The sequence below is a fragment of the Mycteria americana genome, chromosome 3 (genome assembly GCF_035582795.1).
Source record: "Mycteria americana isolate JAX WOST 10 ecotype Jacksonville Zoo and Gardens chromosome 3, USCA_MyAme_1.0, whole genome shotgun sequence".
NCBI classification, from domain to species: Eukaryota; Metazoa; Chordata; class Aves; order Ciconiiformes; family Ciconiidae; genus Mycteria; species Mycteria americana.
Window position 1 is genome coordinate 94,446,917 of NC_134367.1, and position 5,459 is coordinate 94,452,375.

A 5,459-nucleotide genomic window follows, 5' to 3' on the forward strand; every position below is an offset into this window, starting at 1 on the left:
GGCAGGGACGGGAGACCCTCAGCAGTGGCTTGGGCAGAGGGTTTGTGTGTCCCCCAGCCTGCCAGCTGGGAGATGCCCCACGTCCCAAAGATGCTACCGCCCCACGGGGCACCAGGCCCTCTCCCCTCCGGCAGTCTCAGAGGGGCTGGAGCTTGACTGGACCCCACCGCCCACGCCAGCCCCTGGGAGCCCTGTGGGCATCCCGGGCCCCTTGCTGAGCTGCGCCCGCTCGGAGGACAATGGGGTTTGTTTCTGCTTGCCCAGCTGGAAAACACGCACGGCCCCGCCACCGCCACCGGGCTGAGGCGCCTGGGGCCGAGGCCCTTCCCTGCCGCCTCTCGGGGCTGTTTGCTCGCCGGAGCTGCGAGTGCTTCGGGGGTAGCGGCGTCTCCCCGTTGCATCTCGGTGTTACCAGCGAGGGGGATGCTGAGCATGGGAGGTGGTGGGGCCGATCAGCAGCAAGTGCCTCCCTCTCCTTGCAGGTTTTCAGCCAGAGCTGCTCCCCTGCTGGCAGCGAGCTCCTGCTGCCCTCATCCCACTAGTGAAGAAGTCACGGGCATCTGCCTGACTTTATCCCGGCAGGTCGGGTCATGTGAGGAAGCAGAGGGACGGCGGCGCGCTGGAGATCTGCGTGGCTCCCTGCGAACGGTGACGTGCCCGGCTGGATCTCTGTGCCACGGGCAGAGCTCGGGAGGGGATTGCAGCCCGCTCCTTCCCCACCTCATCCCAGCCAGGCTCGGGCCATCAGGTGAGCATCACCTCCGCCCTGCCACCTCTCATCCCGAAATGCAGGGCAGGGCACCGAGGTCCCGGGGGGTCACCATCGGGAGCCCTGCAAGCAATGACCAGAGAACTCCCACCCCAAAAAGGGTCTGCCAGCAGCTCTGCAGCCAGGACCCTGCTCCGGGGTCAGCCAGGGCCAGCGAGGGAACAGCAAAACTAAATCGGTCCCTGAGCCATTTGCTGATCTCAGCAACAGGCTGAGATGCTTTGTTGACTATCAAAGCATCCAGGATCGTTGCAGCCTCATTATAACTGGATTCCCAGGAGCCTGTAGTGGTTTTTTTTTCCCCCCATTGGCTAATCGGTTAATAACGTGCTGGCACTTGACAGAGGTCCAGCATCTTCTGTGTTTCCCTCCATGTGACTGATTAAAATGCCCCTTCTCCCCCTTTCCCAACCTGGCTGTGCTCCGCTGCCTTGTCACACGTGCAGAGAATCGGATACAGCTGCTAATCTGCTTGCCACCCAACTCCTGCCTGCCTGCTCAGCCTTTCAAGCACACTGGCTCTCTGTTTCTCTGCTCCGTGGTCCTGAGGGCCAGCACAGAGGCTCTCTGAGCTGGGCTGCCCATGCCTTCCTCGGGGACGGGGTGGGCAGCGGCCGACGGAGGGAAACACTCTCGCTGTGGGTCATGCTTGCAAAGGGAAGGGCGGTTTTGTGATGGAAAGGGGAGCTGGACGGTGTGCAGCCCCCTGCCCTCAGCCCTGCTGCAGGCTGACGGCCTCGCCGTGCCTCAGTTTCCTCCGCAGGCACAGGCAAATTAGAGGGAAAGGAAAATCTCATTGTAGGGGAGGAGAGCTGGCGGGTTGATTAATGTATAGTTGCAAAGCGCTTGCAAATCTCTGAGGAAAACATTCAATGTGGGTGCCAAGTGTAAAGGATCCTGGAGACACTAAGTGCCTGCAAATGCTGCCTAGCTCCTCAGGCCCTAAAACTCAAATATTGCCCAAGAGGCACAGAAAATATTCCTTCAGCTCATATGCTGCATTACCCACAGCCTGGAATAAATGTCCCTTTTTGCTCTTGCTTTCCAAACCAGCTGTTTGTTTGCTTTCCCCTTTTGGATTTTATTGCTTTAGCTGAAGCAGGGAATTGCTACAAGGCGGGGGGAAAAAAAAAAGCAGCTTTTGTGAAATGTTTGGCAGCAAGCGTCTCTGAAGGGAGAGCACTTTGCCAGTTTGTTCTGCCTGTTACACACTAGTTTTGAGCAGAGCGTACAAATTGGGCTCCAGGTGACGGCGTCGCAATGCCTGCGGCGCACATTTGAGGTTTCAGAAAGAAAACTCGAAGGGCTGGGCAGCTTGAGCCTCATCGGCATGTCCTGGGGAGCGTGTCCATGGGACTCCTGGCCTTATGGAAGGGAGAGGCTTTGCTGGCTGCCTTCCTCCGGGAAAGCAGGGCTCTGCCTTCTTCCTTTGCTCTGGGGAGCGCAGCAATCTGCCAACAGCAGCAGCGTATTTTGGCACCACGCTGCTGCTTCGGGGATGGGGTGGAAGAACAACAAGCCCCCAGGCCCTGCCTGAGGCTGCCTTTTCTCCTTGCCCAAATTACACAGGGGAGAAAGATCTAGCTCTGTGTGTCGTACTGGTGTTGTACAGTGGTGGGCCCGGTACCAGTGGTGGGCAAAGCACCAGCTGTTTCCAGTTTGGTGCAGAAACTGTTTCCGTAGCTGTTTGCTTCTTCTGGGAGGCTTGTTACTATACTCGCAAAAGCCAACACAATAACATGAGTCACTTGGGAGCAGAGGGCTCCGCAAAGGCAACGCGTCCCATCGAGACGAAGCTTGGCCCTTCAGCAAGGGCGCGTGTTTGCGGGGTGATAAGTGAGTTGTCACCGGCCGTGCGATTTGTCACCTTCCCTCATGGAGGAGGTGTCTTCCCCCGGAGACCACAGGCTGGCATTGGTGTCATGCAGCCCAAGGACCATGCGTCACTCTTGAGGGGGGGTGTGCTCCCCAGGGGGCTGAAGTGCCTTTCCTGAGACGAGACCCCTCGGTGAAATTTCCTGTGTCCTGAACCAGCCAGGGATGGATTTTAAAGGACACTCTCTCCCACCCTTAGCTTTTCTCACTCCACGGTGTCTTGCTCGCTCCGGGTCTCCTGCTTGCCTGCAGGGAGGCATCATTAGAGCCCGTCCTGCAAGTCGGTGGTGGGTGGGAGCACAGGTCTGCATGCACAGAAGCAGCCGGAGGCCTGCGCTGTACTTAGGAGCTGGAAGCTGCCTTTCTCCTCGCCTCCCCTCGGGTATGCTGCTGGCCTCCTGTCTGCCTGCGGTCGCTGGTGGCTGCGACGCCGTTCAGCGCTAATGGATTTCAAACTCCACGTCTCCACTGAGAGACAGCTCTACTGAGAGATGTTGATTGCAGTGCGCGGGAGTGGCTGTGCAGACAGGACCAGAGCTGTGAATTAGAGAACATTTAATCCTGTACTTTGGGGATGGTAAGTGCTACGCACCGCGCTGCTGAAAGCCTGGGGTGAGGCAGCAGCTACACCCACCCCATCCTGAAGTGGAGACTTCCTGGAATATGCAGTCAAAGGTAAATTTTGTGGTGTTTCCCCTCCCGATGGGGTCTGAGGCTCTTAATGATGCTGAGAGCCTTGTTCTGGCTTCTGGAAGCGTGTGGTGGCGGTTCGGCTGGGCACTGCCCGTCTGGACCCCGTGCTCAGGAGTCCCTGGGGGATTGGTTCCCGCAACTTTTAGCCTGTGCTAAAGTTGGAGCTTATGTAGAAAAATAAAATTGTAGCGATGCTCCAATTTTAGCTCAATGCTGCTGAATGGCAAGCGTGGGCATCTTGAAGGGAAACACGGGGCCCGAGGTGCCGTGGCATCGATGTCCCAGGGACTTCCATGGGGGCTCATAGGCCTCCATAGGTGACAGCGTGGCACATCTCAAAGCTAGAGAGGAGGTGACGTGAGACATCCCAAAACAGGTGACCTTGCTCTTCTATTTTGCTTTTTTTTCCCCTGCCTATTTTGAAGTGATCTTTGTTCGTGTTTTTCCCTTTATGCTGGGGTGGAAGGAGGGAAGGGAGAGGAGAGGGAGAGGGAGAGGGAGAGGGAGAAGAGGTTTTGCCTGTGTTGCAGCTCACCCAGAAGAAGACCTTCTAGATCGGAAAGGCTTATGAAAAGTAGGCTGAAGAAAGGCAGGCCCAGGGCTTGGATCTCTAATTGCCTGGGAGATGCAGCAGGAGCTTAATTGGAGATGGGAGCTTTTAAATTTAATTTGATCTGATATGAATCTTACATTTAAGACAAGAGCCTCCTGTCTCATTATCTGACAACATTGTCTGCTGCTCACTTCATGCTGTCAGTGCACCCTGCTATCTGACCCCAGAAACCCATAACCACAACAGATATCTATCTACCACCAGCGCAGAGAGATCCAGTGGCAGAGGCTGCTACCGAGCAGGACAGTGAAGAAGTCGCTTCCTGAGGGTGATACTTTACAGTGTCATCACTGTGTCTCGGGAAGCACTGGTAGCTGTCTCATCCCTGTCCCCACTGCCTTTTTCTCAGGCTTTATGGACTTTTTGCTTACGTGGCGATGTTCTGCAGGTCTGTCTTAAAATCCAGGCTTGGTGCTTGGATTCTGCAGGGAGATGCGTGTTAGAGATCTTGCTGAGAGATAGTGAGGGTGGGAATCTGCCAGAGCATTTGGGGGTGTTTTAACTTCTGATTTTAATTTCTAACCCAAACTAATCGCTGTCTGCGGAGAATTTTCCAAGGCTGTTTATTAATGGAGCAAACGCTTTTGCAGTCAAAGCTGCTGCAGGGACTTCTTGGTGCCGCTGCCTGCGGCCGCACAGCATAAATTAACAGAGAGAGCCGAGAAGGGCCCTGTGCTCCCGGCAGAAGCACCTTGAAACACTGAGCTACATAAAAAAGGTTTCTACAGACGGTTCAACCACTGGGATATGAGGTTGAATTCAGGTGCACTCCCTTTTGCCGCCAGCCAAAGTACCCCGAGTCCTGCAGCGCCTTGGCACTTAAGCAAAACAACAGGCTTTTATCACAGCGGAGGAGATATCTATTCTGGAGAGATAGCAGCCTGGAGACGGCCAGCCTGAAAAACAACAGTTTAGAGTCCACGCCTGCCCTTTGGATACTGGATACACACGACACTCATATCCTGGATAGAGGGGAATTGCTAGATTGCAGAGGGGTCTGTGCACCGTCTGCCTTCCTGGCTAGCACCACCATGAATGCACAGTGCAAAAAGCTATCTTCAAACCTCTCTGCAACCCAAGATATTTATATATACACCCCCCCCGCCCCGTATATATATATATATACACCTGTATATATATATATTTACACCCACAAGTGGTGACTGCCAGCAGAGGGTTTTTGTCTGGCTTAGGATGCAGCATGGGGGACAAAGGGTGGACCTAGCAAGCGGGGCCAGTTCACACTCCATTTAGAGCCATAATACAATGTATAGCCCCCTTTAGAGCTATAATATTTACTAATGTATGGGTATTAATGCAAACCCGGAGCCGGGTGCAGCTCAGGACCGTAGGAGGCTCTCCTTCCACCAGGGCTGTGCGCTGCTAAAGCAGCCGAACCCAGGGCTGCGAGGGCCGGGGGTTTTCACGCCGGCTGCGGGGCGTGGGGATGCGGAGAGGGCCGGAAAGGCGGGGAGCCAGGGGCGGGCAAGCCCAGGGGGAGGGCCGGGA